The sequence below is a fragment of the Dicentrarchus labrax genome, unplaced genomic scaffold (assembly GCF_905237075.1).
Source record: "Dicentrarchus labrax unplaced genomic scaffold, dlabrax2021, whole genome shotgun sequence".
Taxonomy (NCBI): domain Eukaryota; kingdom Metazoa; phylum Chordata; class Actinopteri; family Moronidae; genus Dicentrarchus; species Dicentrarchus labrax.
The window spans coordinates 1,012,943-1,037,735 of NW_026136717.1; the positions used below are offsets into that span (position 1 = coordinate 1,012,943).

Here is a 24,793-nt window from a genome sequence, read left to right on the forward strand (position 1 = left end):
TCCTTTAGGAGGTTCTATTGGTTATTGAAAGGGTTCAAGGCCATTGATAATGTTCTTGAGGTTATTTAGGAGGTTCTAGTGGCCATTGATAATGTTTTAGAGGTTCTTTAGGAGGTTGATTAGAGGGTCCATTGGCCACTTGGGAGGTTCTACAGGTCATCTTGACAGGTAATGTTTCAGAAGGTTTCTAGTGGGCTTTTAAGGGTCCTGCTTCATGTTACTTTAGTACATGAGCTGAAACATGCCTTCATGTACATGCAATGGTCCTTTAGGTAGAACAAGCCACTCACTGTATGTAATGAAATACGGTATACTCAAGTAAAGATACATTCGAAAGCTGGCATCAGTAAACTAAACTGTGAGAAAGTAAGTGCTTTGAGTCTTGCACAATGCTATAAATGTGTGGGAATCTGTGTGGGAATATTTCCAGTGTGAATAGTTGTAAAGATGCACTCAGATGTTGTCCATCCACATGGCTGAAGAACTATAATAAAGAGATTCTAAAACACTTTGAATGGAGGGGGAGAAAAAAACTGTCCATTTCTCTCTGGTGGTTTGAATGGGTGTTAAAAATGTCTGTGTGACTGAAAGGCACATTTGTGATGTTGATATATTTAGCACATTAATTTATTAACTAGAACACTGCGTTCTCTGAATGCAGGGCTACTTGTGGTTCCTATAGTCTCTAAAAGTAGAACAGGAGCCAGAGCCTTCAGTTACCAAGCTCCTCTCCTGTGGAACCAGCTTCCAGTTGTGGTTCAGGAGGCAGACACCCTCTCCACATTCAAGAGTAGGCTTAAGACATTCCTCTTTGATAAAGCTTATAGGTAGGGCTGGATCAGGTGAGTCCTGAACCATCCCTTAGTTATGCTGCTATAGGCCTAGACTATCGGGGGATTTCTCATGGTCCAGTGAGCTCCTCTCTTCCGCTCTCTCTCTTTCTGCACTCTTTTATGTCCCATTAATGCATGTTACTAACTTCACTTCTTCCCCGGAGTTCTTGTGCTTTCTCGTCTTGCAGGTTCTCATGGATCCTGGTGGTGCCTCCTGCCATGGTCCTGCTTGACTGCCATTGCTAATATCACTGATAATACTGTTATTATTATTATTATTAATATTATTATTACTACAGTTACTATAATTATTATTGTCACTGCTCATTGTCCCCTATCGTCGCTGTTGTCGTCGTCATCATCTACTGTTAGCGTGGTTGTTGCTACTGTTGTGGTTGCTGTGCAACTGTCTGTCTATCTGTCTATCTGTCTATCTGTCTGTCTCTCTCTCTCTCTCTCTCTCTCTCTCTCTCTCTCTCTCTCACCCCAACTGGTCGAGGTAGAAGACCACCCACCTAGAGCCGAAGGGTCTGTCCTAGGTTTCTGCCTTTTAACAGGCAGTTTTTCCTTGCCCCCGTCGCCAAGTGCTTGCTCATGGTGGTACTGTTGGGTCTCTGTAAATGTTATAACGAGTTCGGTCTAGACCTGCTCTATTTGATTAGCGTCCTGAGATAACTTCTGTTATGAATTGGCGCTATACAAATAAAATTGAATTGAATTGAATTGAAATTGAATTGAAATATGACCGGTATGTTTTTGTTGTCCAGTGTTATATTAAAGGTTGTCCTATACAGGTAGTTCAATATTGCTGGCAGTGCAAAGAATTATGGAACAAATTTTGTATTGCATTAATAACTTATTCTATATACAGATTGAGTCTATGTACACTATATACAACATGCTTAGACTTTTATTTGGCAGTAAAAGGATGCACATTCTATTCTAAAATGTTTTCAGGGCTGTCTTCTAGAGGGGGAAAGATGAAACAGGTTATATGGGGTCTGATTTTAAGCTCTTCTGCATTTCCTTGTGGGGTGTGATGCCTAAATATAAACTAAATAAGAAAATGGTGATTGAGACTAAAGGTAAATGTATGACAAACCCTGGTAATGTGCATAAAGTGTATGTACAGAGTGTCTTAGTAAGCAGTGAGTGATGGACAGAGAAAAAACTAATTACACAGCAGATATGGGAGGCAGGGAAAGAGGGAGAGGAGGTAGGGAGGGAGGGAGAGATTGATGTGTTATGCCCAGTCAGTGTTGCTGCAGTAGCAATTAGATAATAGGTCTGGATCAGCAGCACACAGCCTGCTCAATACCATTAGAGATTAGACTGAGAAAGCTGTTTCACTGCGTGGTCATAGACCAGTTCATGAGCACTTGGACTTTCTGGATCTCATCTGTACACCCGTCTAACCCCATAGGCCTAGAAGTGTTAGACCAGGACATACCATTAGTGACATTGGTTGTTTTGGGACTGGCGTGTTCTCAGACATTCTCACCCAGGCGACACAAAAAAGCAATTTTCAAGCAATGCTTAATGCACTATTTTGCAAAAGGTGAAAAGTTATAGATAAATTATGAAGTCATACAGAATGCTTGCATTGCATGGGCCATTACTTTAGCATTTGTTTTGGTAAGTGAAATGTGTCAAAATTAAAATAAGAGGAAATTCAATCCCATGAAGAATCTAGTGTTCCAACCCCAAACCTGTCTGGTTCCCCAGAAGCACTAACTCAACGGATCACTTCTTGTGATCCACTACCATCTGGAGGTTCAGCAGCCTCCCTTCTTTTCAAAAACTGATTTGCAAGCACTGCTTACATGCAGATTGTGGCATCACCTTTCACAAATGAAAGCTGCTGCAGTCCTGCATAGGTTGTCAATTTGGCACTTGCTTTGCAGCATGTTTATTGCTTCGAGTGTCAAACTGAATCAAAATTGCAGATTTGGTGAAACATAGCTCAAGGTTGATTACACCCCAACTTAATTTCCAGCAGCATTATCCAAGTGATACCCATTGGTGTGAAAATATCATCTTCTTCATGTTCATCATCGTCAGTCACTACTATTAGTGTAGTTGTTGCTACCGTTGTTGCTGTGCTCCTCTGTCTGTCTGTCTGTCTGTTTCTCTCTCTCTCTCTCTCTCTCTCTCTCTCTCTCTCTCTCTCTCTCTCTCATCCCAACTGGTCGAGGCAGACGACCACCCACCTAGAGCCGAGGGGTCTGTCCTAGGTTTCTGCCTCTTAAAAGGCAGTTTTTCCTTGCCCTCATTGCCAAGTGCTTGCTCATGGTGGTACTGTTGGGTCTCTGTAAATAATGTTATAAGGAGTTCGGTCTAGACCTGCTCTATTTGAAAAGTGTCCTGAGATAACTTCTGTTATGAATTGAATTGTGAAAGCTGGGCAGAGTGAGTGGCCAGCAAGGCCCCATCTCTGTGGGTATGTAGCTTTTCATACCTGCCTCCAACACTGCTCTACCCGCATCTGATATTTGACTCTTTCATGTCTCTTTCAAGGGGCTTCTCGATCTGTTCTGTTCTCAGCAATTCTCAGTAAGCTCATACATGAACACATAGTCCATGCATCCTGCTGCTGCATACTTGTCATCATGGTGGTACATGCCTCATTAAAGCTGCTGTGCACCTCCTACTGGATTAGCTGGCATCTGTTTGGGCTCTGGGTCTTGTTGTAGCGAATGGTAGAGAAGCTGCCTTGCACACACAACGTATTGCTGCCACCACCTTCAGAACTGTATGCATCAGCTGAGATTCAATAGAATATAATCATTGTTTTGTAATGTGGTTTCAATTTATGTGAATTGCTTTTCCTCTTAAAAGGAAAGGCTGGTATAGCTAATGGAATGGCTAATTTAAGTAGCTAATGTAAAATAGTTGCATATCAGCATAATCTATAGGGGTCCTTCAACATCTGCAAAAAACTGTGGTAGCCAGCGTGCTCTTTTATGCTGTAGTTTGCTGGGGAGGAAGCAGCAAGAGGAGAGATGCCGGTCGACTGGACAGACTGGTGAGGAGGGCTGGCTCAGTGGTGGGCACAGAGTTGGACACTGTGGTGACAGTGGCAGAGAGAAGGACCCTGGACAAACTGCTGTCCATACTGGACAACGCCCACCACCCTCTGCACAACACCTTCACCAGGCAGAGGAGTGTGTTCAGTGACAGACTGCTGTCCCAGTCCAGCTCCACCAACAGACTCAAAAACTCTTTCGTCCCCCTGGCCATCAAACTGTACAACAGCTCTCAGTAAAAGCAGGGAGGACAATAGATAATAGATAATATACAATGGACAGTTTCTACCTGTAATGGCACATCCATTTGCACTGTTTTACTTCCATTTGCACTCCACTCCATTTGCACTGTTTACTGATTGCACTGTTTACTGTAAGCTACTGTTAATTTTATATTTTATATATATAATACTTCATATTTTGTCTTTTATTTTATTTTTAATTCTATTCTTACGTTTAGGGTTTTTAATTTTAGTTTAATGTATGTTTAATGTATGTTTTGTATCTTGTATGCTACTAGATACTTGAATTCCCCTCGGGATAAATAAAGTATCTATCTATCTATCTATCTATCTATCTATCTATCTATCTATCTATCTATCTATCTGTCTGTCTGTCTGTCTGTCTGTCTGTCTGTCTGTCTGTCTGTCTGTCTGTCTGTCTGTCTATCTATCTATCTATCTATCTATTCTATCTATCTATCTATCTATCTATCTATCTGGTGTTCTATCAAGACATAACTAATGATCTTGTGCGGGAAGGTACACATACACAGCATGTTTATAGAGAGCCTGGTCACTAAGGTTGATATGATTTTAAAATGTAATGCTGGATTGATTATTCAGACTCTGTTTAATGACAGTGACAGCACCTTGTTAGCTGAAAGCTTCAAATTTCACAGGTGAGGTATTTACTGTTGTATTTTAAATCGTAGTAGTCCAAAAAGTCCAAGTGTGATGCAAGGCAGGGGCATCCAACTAGGTATCTGTAACCTAAGCTAAGTTGGCTGTGGCTTAGCTGAGCAGTGTGGGTCTGGTGTTGGTTTCTTCGTGGTGTTGGCAGATGGGGTGGTTTGTAAATGGCAAGCTAGTTAATAGCATGAATTCAATGGTAGTAAGTAAAACATTGAAATACTGCAGATAGTAAAGCTATTCTAAATATGATTGTAATTTCATTCTAGAGCATGTCACCTTTGGCCAGTGTCCAGGATGATTCTCGGTTGCGCTTATGGACTGTGTACGCAGCAGCAGTAGTACTGCTATTGCATACAAAAATCCACACATTCCATGAAATTTACTAGCATGGAATGGTCTATTTAATCAAAATCAGAGGAATACAATACACAGATCAAGTTGTTACACTACCATCAACAGACAGGTAAATGTATGGTTAAGCCATTTAGCAGATGGATGGATTGTTGTGTGCATCAGGGTTGATGACAGTGAACAGTGTCTGCACTTTTAAGGCCAACCATATTGATTATGTAATATACAACCAGCGGTGCTGCAATGACTCCCTCTTATTTCTCTGAGAGCTGTTTGCCATTATGCTGAGACAGACACTGTAATCAAGAGAGAAATAGAGGGAGAGAGGGAGAGAGGGAGAGAGGGATGGGGATAAAGAAGAGAAGGACAGAATGAGATTAATTCCACAATGGAGGAGGAACTGGTTGCAAATTCATCTATGTGTGTGTGTGTGTGTGTGTGTGTGTGTGTGTGTGTTATAATATTAAATCTTTCTCCTGTTGGCTCCAGTTTTAACACAACCTTAATAAGAGAAGAGAAGGTATTCAGTGAAGTCATTTGCTGCATATGTCCAGTGAGTAAAAGCCAATCCGAATTGTGTGTTTTCTGTTGTTTTTTATGCATTTCAGTGCACACTCTTTGTGTCAGCAATTCATAAAGTCAATTAATAATTTAGTAATTTGCAGTGTTACTGTAATTCCCCTCCTTTTTGTAGTAAATATACATAACATACATAACTAATAGCTTTTTCATATTAAATAACCTTCCAGTTGGGTAGGAAAAACCGCCAGATAACTCGTGAAAAGTGCAAAAGGCCCTATCTAGAGGGCTAATGTAGAAAAATGGTAGTTCAACATAGCGGACTCTGTAAAAGAAGACCCATAAACTGTTCATTCTAATGTAACAAAAACATAATAATTCTCATTTTCAAAAAACACACATTTGAGTAGTATATTCCATTTCTGACAATAAATCCTGCTAAATGTTACGCATTGGACCTTTAAATGGGCTTTTCACTTTTGACTTGTGTTAAAATAGTGGGCAACTGCAGAGGATAGCAGCGAAATGCAGCCTATTCCCTAGATTTACATATAAAAGATAGTATGGTAGAAAATTGTATTTACGTTAAGGGTAAAAGGGAATCCAAGCTTGGGAAATCTTTGTCTGGATGTTGGGAACCCAGGACTGGGTCTTGGGTTGATAGCTGGGAACCTGGAAGTGGGGCGTAGGCTGGAATTTTGGAACCTAGGGCAGGGTCTTGGGTTGATAACTAGAAACCTGGGGCTGGATCTTGGGTTGACAGGGAACCTGGCAGTGGGGCGTAGGCTGGAATTTGGGAACCTCGAGCTGGGGCTTGGGCTGGAAGCTGGGAACCTGGGGCTGTTGCATAGGCTGGACGTTGGGAGCCTGGAGCTGGGCGTAAACTGGGAGTAGGGAATCTTGGGCTGGGGTTTGGGCTGGAAGTTGGGCAACCAGGGGATCAGTCATAAACTGGAAGCTGGTAACCTGGGGCTGGTGCATAGGCTGGATGTTAGAAACCTGGGAGTTGGGTTGATAGCTGGGAACCTCTTGGGTTGACAGGGACTAGGGATGGGAAGTTTCTGCCTTTTAACAGGCAGTTTTTCCTTGCCCTTGTCGCCAAGTGCTTGCTCATGGTGGTACTGTTGGGTCTCTGTAATTAATGTTAAAGAGTTCGGTCTAGACCTGCTCTATTTGAAAAGTGTCCTGAGATAACTTCTGTTATGAATTGGCGCTATACAAATAAAATTGAATTGAATTGAATTGAATTGAATTGAGAACCGGTTCTTCTTCAGAACCGGTGTCCAGTGAATCGATTCCTTGGAACCATTAGCATGCCTGCTTAATGACTCCGCTTATCGGTTCCGCTCGTTGCAAATGCGTCATGATGTCACACACGCGCTGCGTTGTTTTGGTTCAGAACGCAGCAAACATGGCGTTGAGGCAGAAGCGCTCTAAAGTTATATTTCACGCGAAAGGACATCAATACGGTCACTTGCAACACTTGTAAAGTTTCCATTTCGTCAGTGGGGGGAACTACCTCCAATATGCTGAAACATTTGGCCACACAGCATGCAATTCATTTGCAGGGCTGTCGCGTGTTTGATACACTACTACTTAGCGAAACAAGTGAGTCAAGCAGCAGCGGAGCTAACTGGACGCCATCTGTTATTAATGCCGAAGGTAACTTTTAACTCTCCAGGCAGGACAGGCCCTGTCTACAACAGTTTTTTAATGCGGTAAAACAGAATGCTTAGAATGCCCTGATTGCTCTTGTCCCATTTAGTTCTGGTTCCTGAACCAGTTCCTTTTTAAGGTTTCCACCAGTGTTGAACGGAACCATTGTAATCAGATGCATCATCAACAGAGGGCGCTACACAATGCACAACAATCTGTAGAACATGACACCCCCACTTGGTTCCCAAGGAAAACCTGCTCATCTTTGACTCCAGCTGGGAATTCATTCATTCAGTTCATTTTTGAACAAAAGCTTAGATAGTTCAAAACAAGGTGCTTGAATTGGAACAGAGCCAGTTCCCTGTTGGTGGTTAAGGCCTAACTGGGAACTTAATCGAAAGATTGCTACAGAATTTGCTGAACACTTTCATTTCACTTTGGGATTATCACTTTTGATTTTATTGACCTTGTGGCCATCTGATAGCAGAACTGTCAATATTAAGTTTGTTCTGTTAAACACTTTCACATGGAGTAGATCAGCTATCGTGGCATCCAGGTGACGCTAGTATGGCATTAAAAGGCAAATGGACCTGTACTTGTATAGCGCCTTTCTAGTCTTCCGGCCTTCCAACTACATGAGACATTCACTCAGTGATGGCAGAGTCCATCGAAGAGAAACTAACATTTATACACATTCACGGCATCGGGAACAATTTGGGGTTTAGTATCTTGCTCAAGGACACTTCGACATGTGGCACCAGGAGCCGGGGATCGAACCTACAACCTTCTGATTAAGGAACGACCCGCTCTGCCTCTGAGCCACAGCTGCCATCAGACTTTTAGTCCTGTGCATTTGTGTATCGGAACAAAGTAATATATTTACATATGGCTTACAAATTAAGAATATGTGAAAGGGAACTGAAATTGAGGGAGAGAAAAAGAAGAGCCAGTGGGACGTTATGACAGAATAAATATTTATGGAAGAGCTGCTGTCAACTGCTGGCGGCTTTGATATTTATGGCTGTCTGTCCCTGGATGGTGATGTCATCAACTAAAGAACAAAAACAATGAAAAAGTGAGGTAGATGATATGGGTAGATCTTCCCATTTGATTTTGCATCTGACAGTGAAGGGTGTGGTTCAAATACAGGATTATTTATAAGGGAATTATAGAAAATGAGTGTACAACAGTGTGATATGTGATATATGATATTGGCACTTACCCAGGACAGCCCACCCACCTGATTTTATGTCTCATAAAGACGAGAGAAAATATTGGATCCCCTACAACTGCATGACAGAATGAGGTGTGTGTGTGTGTGTGTGTGTGTGTTTGCGTGTGCATGTGCGTGTTTTAATGTACCCTGAGGAGAGGTGGGACAGGTCAGATTCAAGGCACTTAGGTTGATTAAAAATCTCTCTGCTGCAGTACCTTCTCTCCTCCATGCCTTTTCTCCCCTCCTCTACTCATTTACCCTTTCCTATCCTCTTCTCTCCCCTCTTCTCTTCATAGAATGCTGCAATACGACAACCCTGTCAACCAAAGGCAAGAGGAGAATTGCGAGACTCCTTCAAGCACACAGGGAAGGCCACATATGAAGCATTACTTGAGTTTCATGCTGGAGATATCAACCATTGTAATGTCCTCATTGCAGTGGGTTTTACTAATTTCTATTTGTGGGTTCTAATTTGCAGACCTTTCTGTCAAACTAGCCAAAGAATCTTACTCATAGAGTCAGTCACAGAGATAAACTCATATAGGCCTTTTACACCAACATGGCACCAGTTCCTTTCCACTTGTGGTGTTTTCACAGAGACAGTTATGTGGGCGTTCTTTTTTTTTTTCTGAGTAGGGCGGGTCTTTGCAAAATGCCAGTGAGAAAAAAATCAAGCATTATGCGGGTGTTTAGGGGTGTGTGCCTAGACTAACCAGGAGGTGTCAGCACAGGTTTACCCTACTATTTAATGCCAAAATGGCAGCTGATTAAAAAGGTATATTGGCAGAAATAGAATATAATATTAATAGATATGTTTTCAGTAGTGTATAATCACCTGAAAAAGTCCACCATGTTGAACCACTATGTTTCTACAGTAGCCCACAACAGACAAATCAAACACTGGCTCTACATTGGGCATTTTGCATTCTTTGCAGACACCATAGTTTCTTCTACTTAAGCATTTAGTGTGATGAGTTTGGGTTGGGCTCTAGAATAAATATTTAGCTGACAAATCATCTACATGTGAATCCATGCCATAATACTGTAATAGATAGTGATATTTCCCAGGTAATGGAACTTCGGTCCAGTCAGAGAGACTAAGGGGAAATTTTAATAATAGGAGTTAAAAATTAAATTAATTAAAAATGTTATTTAATTTTTTGTCAATAAATGAAAGCTATTTTAAAATCCAAAAAGATACTGGGCTTCTGAGAATACATTTGTGGGCGGGGCCAGCAGGAAAAACACTCCTGTGCATATTCAGTGCGCCACATACCAAGGAAGTAACGCTAGGAGCTCTTTTGGCATAAGCGCCATTCAAGCAATTTGTCCGGTATCTAGTTCTTATAATACATCTTTTGTTTTAAGGAACCTGGGAAATGAGTCTTATTTCTTATCTAAAGAGAAAAATAATCTTGTCAAACATGTTTTGCATCAGAAAAGTAATCTGGTTCTAAGAATATAAAATACAATACATCTAACTTTGTCTTATTAAGATATTAAAGTCATTTATTTGTATGATGTATGAAAAAAAAAAACTTTTTTAGTTTAAAAAAGTCAATCTTTTCATAGCTTGAAATAAGCACAACTTGCTTACATTTTTGGCATTTTTTCTAGTTTCAAGGCCCACTGCAGTCTTTCAGTGGCTAGATTTGTATTCTAGTTTTAAGAATTCTAGCGAAGCAAAATTTGTTAACCCTATTGGCAGATTTTTGGTTAATAAAAGAAAATCTTCTAGAAGGGCTGTTTTTGCAGTGCACACACACAAAACATTTGCACTATTCTGAGCGTGTGGCTTGTGGGATAGTTTACAAAACAGTTGTGGTCTCCACTGCCAATAAAAGCCAACAGTTGTCCCTTTGCAAGCCTGCAGCAGACAGGCTGCATGACTGTGTGTGTGTGTGTGTGTGTGTGTGTGTGTGTGTGTGTGTGTGTGTGTGTGTGTGTGTGTGTGTTGGGGTGTCTGCAGTGCCTTAAAATGTCTAAAATCCAATAAAATGTATTAATAGATCTTAGGAAACATCTGTATCGGGGTGGTGAGAATTGATGCGATGGCCAGATCTGCTTATAAAACATATAGAGATGAGAGGACAAAGAGAGAGAGTGGAGTTGAGGCTGCAGTCCGAGGCTGAGATGAACACAAACACACCCTCATGCGGTCAGTGCATCTGTTGCTAGGGAAAATAAAAAGATGAAAAACTGTATTGCAGTCAAATTCCTGAGAACAAGACAGAAGGTAAAAAGGCATTTGTATTTTGTCAAACACACCTTGAGAAAATAACCTTAATAAAGTCATAGTGACGTCATCAAGATTATCACGTTTTGGGACTGGAGACTATAAATTTATTACAGAAAAAAACAGGGGGCATGGAGTTTGAAAGGCAGGTAGCCTATTTACCAGGCAGAGAGGGTCTAAAAAAAGACAATTCAATTGCATTATGGGAAATGTAGAATCCAGTGTTTTTGGAACTTAACAAGGGGCTAAAAAGTCTATCCAGGTCTCTGCTGTTTCAATCTCAACCATTCTTGTTTGAATCTGTCCTTTGTGAGGCCTTCCAACTGTATGGAAGTGCAGTGCTAAATTGTTGTCGGATATGGTGGCATCTAGTGACATTTTGAATTAGATTACAGTTGAGCCTTCCAAGTGTGTCTGAGAAACCACGGTGGTCGATATCTACAACCACTGTTTGGTTTGTCTGTTCTGGGCTACAGTAGAAACATGGCTGTTTAATATCACCTGGAAATGCTGTGTTGCATGCACACCACAGCATTTTCAGGTAATATACTAATGACTGATTATACACTAGGGAGATCTATTGTCAGAAATGGAATATAATATGCATAAATATGTTTTCATCAATGTATACTCACCAAAGACTGTATAATTACGTCACTATAAGACGTTATCTTTATCTGCCCCTGCCATTGCCTAGTCATTATTTGTAATATGTAACATTAATTTACAACTACTAAACACATAGTAACACGCTGTGGTTTTCTTTTCTTTTCTTGTCTTTTACAGTCAGTAAAAGCACTAGCAGTCAGAATCCTGCCTTGGGGGAAATGTTACACTACAGAATCACAGCCATTACTGTCCCTACTGTCTGACAGGAGACTCCAACCAGGTTATCGCGAGAGCAGCTATCCGTATGTTTACAAGCAGTATTTATTAGCAGCAGTCTCCCCCTACCGTCACTGATTTACGGTCCGGCCGAGCGAATGTTCAGAAAACGCGCTGCTGCTGGGAGGAGACATTACCGACATTTCGTCTTTGACAGCACGGCTGGTGGCACCTTTCTTTCGGGACACATTTTCATTCGCCCACAAACGCCCAGTCTTGTGTCCTTATTTGCTGCCCAAGAGGAAGAGCGGGGAAGGGAAGAAATAAGCTAGCAGGTCGTCGGCTCGGGTTTGCTCCGCAGGGGTAGCCAGGTAAGACAGAAACCGACCCTTGACTGGCAGCTAATGTTAGTCGATAACCCGTCTGACAGCTGCTATGAAATGACATTATTTGTATTACACCATAAAATCATAGTCCGATAAATTTCAGCAGTCGGTCTGTATTTGCTTGCCATCCGTTCTGTACCCCGCGAGAGCTGCATGTAGCTCGTGCAGTTTTAACGCTATTGTGAAGGACTGATGCGGTCCCCAACGGTAGCCATGGTTACTAGCCATTTCTCCGGGTCCACAGAACCAGTACCAGGTCAGACGGGCAGAACTATTAATGCTCTTACTGCCAGCAAGCTTGTAGGAATAAGCAGGTATTGAAAATGAGAAATGTGAAATTGTACGCAGCGTGGTTTTCGCCTGTTTGCTCTGCGGTGGGGGATCGAACAGGACAGTGTTAGCTGGAGGAGACAGTGTGGAGATCGATGTGCTACGCGCCTCAGTGGCGAGACGCATGTGGCTGCTTACTGTGTGCTGTCGGTGTCTTCTTTCGTTACACATGTTCAGTTTGTGTGTCTCTGCGGAGAGCTCACGCTGAACCTTTCCTGTAGATAAATCAGCATGCTGCTGATGTAAACCATTTTGTATTATATTTCTAACAATGCATTTATAAATGGTTCATATTGTCTCTCAACATCAGTAGCTGCTATTACTGAATTATATTAATTGCACATTACTATTATAGCAATAGTAGCAATGTATGATATCCAATAGCAGTAATGTTGAGTGATAATGTAATTTATTTTCTGGCAGAGGCATTTGTATTAGGGATGGACTTTTTTTCAGAGCCATTACAGATACCAGTTATTAGTAATCAAGGAAACCATGAACCAATATTTGGAAATGATATACATTTGCAGTAAAAATAAGAATCTTAACCAGTGGTGGAATGTAATTTACACTAAAGTACATTTACTGAAGCACTGTACAAAAGTAAAATTTTTATGTATTTCCATGTTATGCTACTTTATACTTTTACTTCACTACATTTATTTGATATCTTTAGTTGCTAGTTACTTTGCTCTTAAGGCCTTTCCGCACTTTTACTTTTGGTAGGTGCATTTTAATATGGGGTCTCATGGAGACTGACTCACTTCTGGAGCCAGCCTCAAGTGGTCATTAGAGGAACAGCAGTTTTTGGCACTTCCATTTTGGCTTCATTTACAGAAGCTGCTTCAGCCACAGAGGTTACTGCTTCAGTTAAAACATGTTTGTCCAGGTGACTCACCTATGCTTGTGCATTCTCAGGTGCCTGATGACGTTTAATGTGGTTGATCCTGAATCTTATATTTTGATACCGCACACGGGGCATTTGGTGATTCTTTTGTTTGGTGACTTGTGTGAAGTAAATGGCACAGTATGTGCAGGTGTGCTTGCCATAGTGTTGTTTCTGCAGCAGCTTTATAGTCATCTGTGGACCTGTGCACCACATGTGTGGGGCTATGCATGATAATAAAGGAGGAATGACATTCAGTTCGTTGGGCATTTTCTTAATGTTAACTAAAGAATAAAATAAATATAGTTTACAAGTCCCAAATCTTAAGTCAGTGTCGAGTCTCATGTCTATTTAGGACGATTCTCTTAAGTGTGAGTCCAAGTTGCAAGCTTGAGTCCCCATCTCCGGTATGTCAACCTATAGTAGTACACTGCGACAACAGTGATCTCATTAGAGAATCTGTGTTCTCTCATGTTACATATTCTGTTCAACCTCTCAGACACTCAAACACCTCTGTGTGTGGTGGCAGATCAGATCTCCACCTGTGTTGCATATTGCATAACAGTAGGTGCTTTCAGGGTTGGCTGGAGTCAGTGGATAGAGGAGCCGATAGAAGCTACTTGATGATATGTTAGTGTTTGATACAAAAGGTTCTATCTCTCCTCCCTCTCTGCTGCCGCACTTCACTGTAACCTGAATTATATGCTTCTGGAAGTCATAACAGTAAATGCAGTTTTGGCAGCTGGCAGTGCACATTCTTCACCTGCTTTTTCAAAGTGTAATCAATGCTGCGAGTTTTACTCATTTATTAAAAGTTGTATTCGTATGCAATTTCTGTACGAGAAATATATCTATAAGTGATGTCTGACTGACATTTTTGGTCTCTAGGGAGTAGTTCTTCTTGGGTTCTGTGTTACGCTGCTTTGCTAGTTTGGTAAACTTAAAGGATTAAATGATACAGCTGGTGTGAAATTTATTAGTCCATCTTTCAATACTTTTTGACTTTCATACCCAGTCTGTGACAGCTCACTGGTTCCTGCTGTAGATGTGAATCTTTACAGGAGTCATATTATGCCCATTTTCAGGTTCATAATTGTATTTTGTGGCTCAATACAATATGTTTAGATGTTTTAATGTTCAAAAAACACATTATTTTTCTCGCACTGCCTATAGTGCAGGTGCTCTTTTCAGCCTCTGTCTAAAACGCTCCGTTTTAGCTCCTGTCTCTTTAAGGCCCCCGTCCTGGAAAGCCCAGTCTGCTCTGATTGGTCAGCATTATGATGTGGATGACGCTCTGGCCCCTCCCACTTCCGCCTCAGCGTTGCCGGTGTTTAGGCAGGTAGCTCCTCACTGTTACTGAGTTTAGCTGCATTTCTACCGTCAATATTATTTCAATAACTGCTACTAAACCAAAAACTTCACCAGCGGACATGTTAGAGCGGGAGTCTGACCTGAAATCACAGAGAAATGAACAACATCAACAATCAGGATTACAGCTTTCTGTGACGTGTTCCTCAGGTAAATACTGCTAACGCTATTAATCTCTCTCTATCACATGATGTTAGGTTAGTATTTGTACCTTAACTATCAAAACCAACACTGTGTTTTATGCTCGTCTTTACAGGTACAGCAGTGAGCAGTGACCTACAAGCTATAGAGCCCAGTGAAGTTAAACATAATTATTGTGAGGAGCTAAAGAGGTAACGTGTCAGCATGTGCATGTAGCATAGTATATAATGTAAACTGTAATTACCCGGATGTGGGGATGTTACCATACGAAACAGATGACAATTGTTTCTAGTGAAGAACCAGACAGAAATTGTACCAAAGTAATCAGAGTACTAGTATAATGATTACGGTAACCTCCTATCTGTTATATTCTTATCCTATACACATTAGTTTACTGAGACCATGCAAACTTAACATAATGAGGAAGAAACCTGCCAGGAATACTTTATCCTGTACAACATGTCAGCATAACTGAAGGAATTACTCATTTAATAATGTAACTTGCTTATGTAGTCGAAAAACTGCTAAGTAACTAACTGTGGACAGTACTGTGTGCATATTTCATAGTAAGCCTGATATTTTAACAATATTACCACAGTTATCCTTCACATATTTCTAAAAGCTACAATTATGTTTTAACCTCTTTCAAAATACTGTGTATATATATACTGAATATTGTATCATTTATATTACTGTATCATTTATATTATGTTATGATGTCATTTATCTGTCACCATAATAAAGATTGAATGTGAGACAGAAATGTATTTTGTATTTTAAACATCGTCATTTACTACAGGTTTAAATTTCACATTTTCATATTGATAGATAGATGTTACACGAACCAGGTTTTCAACTCTTCTACATGCAGGAAATCTTCATAAAACCTTTGTGAAATAACATGTTATTTATATAAAACCACATTTATTACTGAATTTAAAAATGACCAAAACTCTAATTAAAAATAAAACACTTTATTCATGTTTCATTCATATTCCAGTTATACAGAAATATAAATTGTGTGCATGTTGCAAGTAACAAAGCTAAACTTTTATGTAAACTGTGCAGATTGTGTCCTCCATCAAGGTATATAGTTTCTAGTATACTGAAGTGTGAACTGGTAATGGAGCTCTGCAGTCAGTGTTCATCTTGAAGCGTCTTCCTTTGGATACCCAGACTGTCCTGATGCTGCAGCTGTCTCTGTCCTCTGATCGGTCCAGGAACACCTGAGCTTCATCAGGTCATTTAGATCACCTGTAAAACATGGCAGATTCACTGATATAATACAGTATAATATAATACAGTACAAGTACAACTCCAGAATAACAAAGCTAGAGCTAGCTGGTTAGCACATCGGCAGAAAATTACACAAGAAGCATCATGACTTAGTAATACTCCTCAGTAATCTATTACTGTAACTGCATTAACGCTAATGTTTTATATTAGTCACGGTTTTACTTCACAAACAGCAGAGAGCCACTACAGCTTCTCAGTGCTAATCAAAGTTACACAGCCTTAATAAACAAATAAATTCCTGCAGTTTGAACATTTCTGCTTTACACATAGCTCTGTCTTTACCTCCGGTGCTCGTCCATCACGTGAAAACACACACACCTGAATGGAGAATAAGGCCTTCAGCTAGCTGCCTGAGCTAACGTTAACACATCAGTAGAAAGTTACACAAAAATTAACATGAAAGACAACAACCAGCCTCCAACCTACTACTCGTGGTATTTTTAGCTTCTTAACGGTCACACAGCTTCTGATTGTCCCTCATATTACAACAGAAAGTCTGACATCAGCCCAGCCTGTGTGACTACAATGTTAGCCACATTAGCTGCATAGCATGTTAATGCCAAGTCCAGCAGGCTAACCTACACAATCAACAGTAAAACAACATTAAATAGAGAAAAACTTACAGCTTCCAAGTGTGAAGTTGGGTGACAGACGGTCCGTATCGGTCCATGAGCTGGTACTAATTTGAGAAAGCAGTTGCAGTCCTTATGGGAAAATTTTAGTCACATTTAAAAAATAAAGTATGTATCTTCCTCTGATGATGGGAGGACATGCAAACTTCTGTGCTGGGAAGGTGGTGGTATGCAAATGACTCTGTCTGTTACGTAACAAGAGGGGCAGAATCTGAACGCAGCGTTTGAGCTGAGGTCTTCTGACATGGCCCGCCCACTAAAAAAGGACTGAGTTTATTTTTTTCACAGTTTCTGTGTTGGTAGGCCACCCAAATACCCAAATATGTGTGTACAAACATATACAAAAAAAGTGCATTTTGCATAATATGTCCTCTTTAAGGCTTACTAATGTATAGTTCAATTTAAAAAAGGGCTTTCCTAAAACTGCTGGCCACTGTAGTTTTTAGCAAACATTACTCAAACAGGAGGAAATAGTGCAGGTGAGGACTATTTTCAGCAGTAGATTAATCCACATTTCATACTGTCAGTAGGATGGTTTATGTGGGATACAGTCAAACTAAACAACAATGGCTCTTTGATGTGTTTTACTTACTAGTGCTGTCAGTTAAACGCGTTATTAACGGCGTTAACGCAACAAATTTTAAGGTTGTGAATTTTTTTATCGTGAGATTAACGTTCTTTTTGGCCTAGCACACTTTGTAGTTTTTTTCACACGCTGTTGCAACAACTAGTAACGTTAGAAAAACTACAACACCACACCGGATCTAGCTAGACTGGAAACAAAACAACAGGCATGCCACACACACTTGTTTAGGAGTAGTAGAGGTTATGTTTTGAGTGGATGACGAGCGCGAGACGCCGAAATGGATGCCAATAATATTCTGAATGGAAAGTTTACTTTTAAAAAGTTGCCAAATGGTTCCATTGACAAGACCAAAGTGATCTGTGTGTTTTGTCGTTGTGAACTGAGCTATCATCACAGCACGTCCAGTCTGAAATACCACTTTATGGCCAAGTGCACAGCTGATGCGAATTCTCCGCCCCCTCATCAAAGCCAGGCGACAAAGGATGATTTTTCAATAGAAACAACATTTGCACAAAGCAAGCCAATCCACTTTTCCATGTTGATAAGAGCATTAAAATGAGAAAAAATAATAGGACAAAAAGAAATCAAGGGACATTTAGAATAGATAAAAATGTGCAATTAATTGCGATTTATTGCGAGTTAACTATGACATTAATGCGATTAATCACGATTAAATATTTTAATTGTTTCACAGCACTAGTTTTACTAGTTTTAGCTACCCCAAAGGAGCAAATAAAATATTTTTGTTGTTGTGGCTACATAAATACAAGGGCCCATAATTGCTGAAGTTACACTAAATTAAAATCACCATATCATCCAAATTGTATTACTTTTTGATACGTTTTGCATTGCATTTCGCAAGATATTCTATGTGCTAGGCTGTCTGTGGTGGAAACAACCACATGTTGACCCAAGGTTCTGGCAGAGGCTTTCTCAAGAGTTATTGCAAACCGGGGTGGAAGGGTCAATCATGGTCTAAATTATATGACATGTGTTAAGCTTTGTCAAGCTATACCAGGCTGTAGCTACACAGACAATATTGTTTGAAGGACCAATTTTTTATTAATTCTATAAATAATTTTAGGGGATCACCTGCCTTATCCTGGTCATTGGAATGAATAAATATTCCCTAATGCGTGACCAACTAACTATAACCCTCTTTATGTTTTTTTTTTATTAATGTAATCTCAATCTGTTTATAAAAAACTTCAGATCTGCAGGCCTGTAGGGAGGCTTACCCCATTTCAGTCACCCTCCCCAATACATTTTATTATTTATTGTATCATCTGATATGAAATATTGAATTCTGCTGCCCATTTTACACAGTGTGCACCACATTTAGGATTTAGAAACAAGATGAGAATAAGATGTCAGAGTGAAGTTGTGGCTGTCATTTATTGTTTATTTACATTTTGTATTGTATTTATTTATCAATACTTAGCTCACTACTAAGTTTGTGGAAGATCATGAAGTAAGTAAGTATTTTTGGGTTATCATTACAGTCTTGTGGACCCAAACTAGTACCATATAAAAACTTGGCATTACTATTTTACATATGCGTTTTATATTGTTTGCACAATACACTGTACTGCTACAGGGGCAGGTTTGATGTGCAGCTTGACTTGTAACCTGCACAGTCTGTGGGTGGGTTAAGTGTCAGGACAGAAAGCAGTGAACATTTTTTTGGAGTGAGCAGGAGAAATACTCTCTTTATACTGTAGCTGTTTGGGCTGATTCTCCACATTTATATTCCGATGATCTGAAGCTGGCGGGGACTTTAAATCATGAAAGGAAGGAATTCTTCTCTAGCTCCATGTTTCTCTCATTGTCAACAAATCCATGTGCAAAGCTAAACACATAATGAACGTATATATGAACAAGTATTGTGTCAAAGCCTGTTATATCTTATGTGTCTGTGCCATAGAGCAGTGGCTCCCAAACTTTTAAGGGGCGCCTTTTCACATTGAGGCATCATTGAGGAAACTGGTGACCCCTGACTATTTGAGATATTTTATGGATGTTTCATATTATATTCAAAACTGTACAATGAACCCAAATGGTGAACTCAGTAACTCAGTCAGAAAGTGTTGATAGATGGACTAACAGGTTTTTTGCTTTTCTTGGAAGTTGTTGACAATAAGAAAATAAATATGTGATGCCAGACATAAGCTGTAATGGTCCAGTGTGTAACATTTAAAAGGATCTATTGGCAGAAATGGAATATAATATTCACAGGTATGTTTTCATTAATGTATAATCACCTGAATTTAGGAATTGCTAGGTTTTTCTTACCTTAGAATGAGATGTTTTTATCTACAGACGCCACGAGTTGTCTTCCTTGGAGTCCACCATGTTGGACCGCCATGTTTCTACAATAGCCCAGAACGGACAAACCAAACACTGGCTCCAGATAGGGCCTTTCCCATTTTTCACAAGTTTTACAGCCATTGTAGTTTCTCCTACAGTTGAAAGGCTGAGCTGTATTGCAACCTGCAACTTCACTGCTAGATGTTGCTGAATCCTACACACTGGTCCTTTAAGTGAAGCCATTGTTAACATTGGACGAAACAGTGTGTTCCAGTCTGATGAGAAGATGGTAACACATTAAACTGCTTTGATGAGACTTCATGGCCTTAAAGGGACATTAAGGGAATCAGTTACCACAGTAGTAAGACAGAGACCTGTATCAGATTTAGTAATATAATGTTATGTTCTGTCAAGCACCTTGAAAATGTTGCCCCTTTCACTCGACATTCAGAAGTATAGGATGAATCCTCTGAAAGTGCATGAAAACAGGGTCCCCCGCAGCCTCTAAAAACCCCAAATAGTAGGACTATATGTGAGTGTTCATTTATGATGGGTAATTTTGGTCTTTTAGAAGTTTGTTTTGTTTGCTCTCATATTATGGTCTGTTCTAGCCTATCCTGTTCTTAGCCCTACTTATATATATTCCTATCACTGCGTGTGTATTTGTGCGTGTGTGTGTGTGTGTGTGTGTGTGTGTGTGTGAGTGTTTATGTCCTGTAATCGCAGTGTTGTGTGAAACATTAGATGACCAAACTGCAATATGGAAAATTCCAGTGGTTCCCCTGCTGCCAGTCTGTCTGTCTGTCTGTCACAGAGCTAAGATGCTTCACTGGTACTAGGTACTGTATATGTTAGACTCTGTTAGCTCTGGTTCGGACTGTTCAGACTGTTTTTGCACATGTTACTTATGGTCCCATTTAGTGTGAAATAGACCATAAAGCAGAGTATGCTTTACGGCTTGGCTACCTTGTGACAAGTCTGAGCAAGCCCATCCAGCTCAACGCACGCAGCTAAGATCAAATAATCAAACTAGGCAGTGCTGATCAGATATGAATCCAGATTACGTTACTGCGTTGCCCATTTCTCTCCTCAAATCTTTTCACAAACATATTTTAGTGTTGTTACTGTTTATCTGGAATACAAGATTGCGTGTGACCAGGCGAGCCGCCATTGTTTCCTGCTATGGACGAGTTGAAACCAAGAGCAGCCAGTGAGAGCAGCTCAACTCGCAGTACGTCAACACTGTTGGCCCCCAAGAGAACCAACATGGCTGTTGGAGGACTCTGTGCACTGCATAATGACCACCAGGATGGTGTTGTTGTTTTTGCCTGTTCTCCTGCATTCTCTAGTCTTTCCCCCATATCTGTACAGAAGAGTGCCACAGTCACTAATAATCTTATCACCTAAGCCTTTTAACTCTCCTATTTTGTTGTTGGAGTTTTGCCTTGTAGCTTCTTTTGTCTTTTTCATGTGATTTGAACATTGTTTCTATATATAGGTATTATCTCACCACACACTTCTTAAGTGGATCTCTAATGAATCTCCACCTTGCTGATCAAAGATATGTGCTGTATTGTTTTTTATGAAATCCACACATTGACAGATTTTCAGTATACTATTTATAGAAAATGTCAGCATTTCAAATTCATTGATAAATATATAGTAGCATAGTGTCTTCAATACACTGATACTGACTTCTCTGTCCAGTGTTTTATATTGAGAGACACATGACTTGCACCCGCCCTCAGTGAAACCAATCCTCTTGTGAACTTCATACGCAAATTCCTCAGTCTAATTTGAGAAGTGACACACTTTCTCCCACAGTCCCAGGCCCCTTCACTGTCTCCCCCGCCCTCCACTCTTATTTCCTCACCCACTAGAACTCCTCTTCCCACCTCTTGTATTCATCTATTCCTCTTTCCCTCCTGTTTTCTCCTCTTTTCACCTTCAGAAGTTATCACGTTAATGTACAGCTAGTGCAATGTTGCACCAAAAGGAATAATTCACAGGTTTCCCATGCATCCTGGGAAATCTGGAAAACCTGGAAATTAAGAGACTAGTTTTCCAGTCATGCAAGTACCTGGACATTGATTAAAATGGCCAAGGATCCTGAAAAATATTAACTGTACTTTAGCCCTGCTCACTGTTAGCTGTCAACATCTGTACCCTAAAGCTTCTCACTATTTGGCATAAATTACCTTCTTACTTCCAACAAACCACACTAAAGCTCTCAAAGAAGAGGGCTGAGCATCTGTGGGCAGTTTTGATACCATCCTCTTTCACCCTCTCATACATGAGATCCTCCCCTGATTTTCAGCTCTCCTCTATTGTGATAGCGTTAGTAAGAACACAATACATGGACCCAGTGTGGGGGAAGTCATTTGTGGTAGGACTTGTCTACATTCATCTTATCTACAAACATTCCATTTAATGGCATGGATAACACTTTTGTCTGATGTCTTGTTAAGGCAGGGCTGCCTAAAGTGGGGTCTGCAGGCCAAAGGTGGACCACCATAACATTAAGTTTGGCCCGCCGGGTTGTTTGTTGCAAAATAATTAATTAATCAATGTTTACAGAATTTTATGATGTAGAAATGCACTTTAAATATGTATAATCCCTAACTATTTATTATTTTTCATAATCTGTACAGGAAGTCAGTCAATTAAGGGAACTTGGAAAATCTAGTACCAGTTAGCATCTTAACAATGCTTTTGGCGTATATGGTACAATATTAAGTTTTGATTTGGGCTCTCCAAGGCAAAAAGTTTGGTCAGCCCTGGGTTAAGGCTGATTAAATGACATAATATCCTGGAAATCATCTACGTTGTCCTGGAAAATTTTTATTGTATTTTAGCGGGTGCTGTGGCCAAATGAACAAAACAGTTAGAGGAAAGCCACAGTCAATAGATCTTTTTCACAGTAGCTGTTTTGACATGAAATACTAAACACAGAAAGGTCTATTGGGAAAGCTTTCAAGAGCAAGTGCTGTCCTGTATTGTCAAGACAAACTACTGGAAAATGTCCTGAAAATGTCCTGGAAAATCATTTTGTGAACAGAGTGGTACCAGAGGTGTTACCACTGCTACTAAGGTTTTGTTCCATTCATGTCAAACAGAGTCAGGGTGCTGTTATTGTGCATGTTGGTTCACTGGAAAGGCTCTGCTATACTAAATGGAAAACCTTAACACCTGTGTTTATCCTACTATTTCATGTCAGAATGGCTGCTGTGAAAAATATCTGTTAAACTGAGTGTCGTCCACAGAAGCAATAACAGGGATCAATGACCGAGTCACTGTCTTTGGTTGGTTGGTTGCTGCCTGTTGCGTCATAAACAAATCAGAACTCCAAACATTCCCCAACGTAAACAGGCTTTTACAAAGATATCAAAATCAGTGGTGGTTCATTTCAGTGCAATGTTCTATTTACACAGTTCTCCATATCAAATAAAACAATTAAGTATTGGTTGAAAACTGTATCCCTGTTGTGTTATCCATGGTCCACTAATTTTAGCTTCATTTAGAGGTTCCTGAGATGCAAGGTCACATTTGTTTGGCACCAAACTCCTGCTAGGTCCTGCCAAACTATTTACATAAAAAAAACTAAAAACTGTAGTAAATCCTAAGAACTCTCTAGAAATGGCTCCAACACCTACAATCTTGAGTTGACTGTGTAGTTTTGTAGTTGAACAAGAACACAGTGGTGGGTCCTCTCTGGTGAATCTATCAAATTAATATTTTAGGCTTATCGCCGTAATAGTTCTGAATCAGTACCTCCAGTATTTGGATTACGTAGCTGTTGAATCATAAGGTGTGAAATACTAGACTACAGCTGATATTTCAGTGTGTCAGATACATTTGATATCTTCAGCAGCTCATCATATTTTCAGTTCAGAGCCACAGGTAAAAACTATTTCTGCCTTGTCAGCCATTAAATGCTGATTACAAAACAATGTTGAATCTTTGAGTTATTAACATTTAGTTACTTAAACATTAAAACCGAGTTACTGCAAGAAGCTTGTGTAAAAAGAACAATATAGATGAATTTTGAGCACACTATTTCCTATTTAGAGAACTTTTTATACAGTTATCAGTCTGTATTATGTATTTTTTATATGTTTTATGCATAATTTTACATGCCTTAAAATTAAAAAAATATTTATTTGTGGAGAAACTTACATGTGTGTATTATGTCCTTATTGACATAAGTGTAAACATTTATATTTGTGTAGGTGATCTAGGCAGCTTAGAACTTCCGCAAGCTTGCGACTTAGTGGGCTTTAAGAGGTTTTATACATCCAAAGAACTTCTATATAATCCATATCCAGCCTCTAGTTAAGACCTTCCTTTATTTGTCCAAATGTATAGCCACACCAGGCTAGTAGAGTGGACCTGACTTTAATAGTTGTTCATCTGTGAGCCTGGGGGAAGGTATCAACTATTTTAAAGTCAAAAGGCTCAACCTAGTGAAGTCACGAGCCACTGGTGTTAAAGTCTAAGTCAGGTTGCAAGTCTTCCTTGATTTTGTCAAGTCGAGTCTAAAGTCATCACACTTGTGACCTCAGTCTGACTCGAGTCCAAGACATGTGACCCAAGTCCACACCTCTAATGAGTTGCTTCAGCATACAAGCTTTTTGATGATTTTCCATTGAAAAGCTTTTCATGAGGGACAGGAGCAGTTACCATTCATAAGGCAAAGGAGAACAAATAAGAAGAAAGAGTCTGTTGGGTAAACATAAGAACAGGAACACCCTGCAGCACTGTCACTTCCCCCATAGTGCAATGCATATGATCACAGCCCTCCATGTTCCCCACAGCTCAAGTGTGCTATACTGAGCCAGTGGAAAAGGGCATCTAAGTCCACATTCCCAGACCTTTATGTTGTTCCAGTGTTACAGCAGACATTTCTCCTCTATCAGTGCTTATATCACAGTTTATGTTTTAACATGATACTGATTTTAGGTATACTATAGTATTGTTTTGTATAGTAGTTTACTGCATGCATATTCAGTATAAGTGCCCATCTTACGTAGACTCACATAAAACCATATTTACCATGTTGTAGTGGTGCAGTGGTGTAGGAATCACAATATATCATATTGTGATATTTTGTCTTGTTTTATTGTATCAATTCTCAAAAACACAACCCCCAACCGCTACATGGCAGTTTTGTAAACAGTACACGATATTATCGTGTATCATGATAAAAACGCATATGTTTATCATGGTGAATTTCCAATATTGTGATAATCATGAATCGGGATAATTGTGAATATCCTTGACAGCAT

General features: G+C 39.9%; 1 protein-coding gene across 2 annotated transcripts in view; it reads left to right on the plus strand.

Annotated features, from left to right (window-relative positions):
- The first annotated feature begins 11,670 nt into the window (after positions 1-11,670).
- The window catches only part of ache (acetylcholinesterase), a 42,944-nt gene continuing 29,821 nt past the window's right edge, over positions 11,671-24,793 (plus strand). Inside the window, exon 1 of one of the 2 annotated variants that reach the window (XM_051375211.1) lies at positions 11,671-11,947. The gene's annotated coding sequence lies outside the window, so the exon portion shown is untranslated. The remainder of the gene's footprint in view (positions 11,948-24,793) is intronic. The other variant, XM_051375212.1, reaches the window with a different exon arrangement.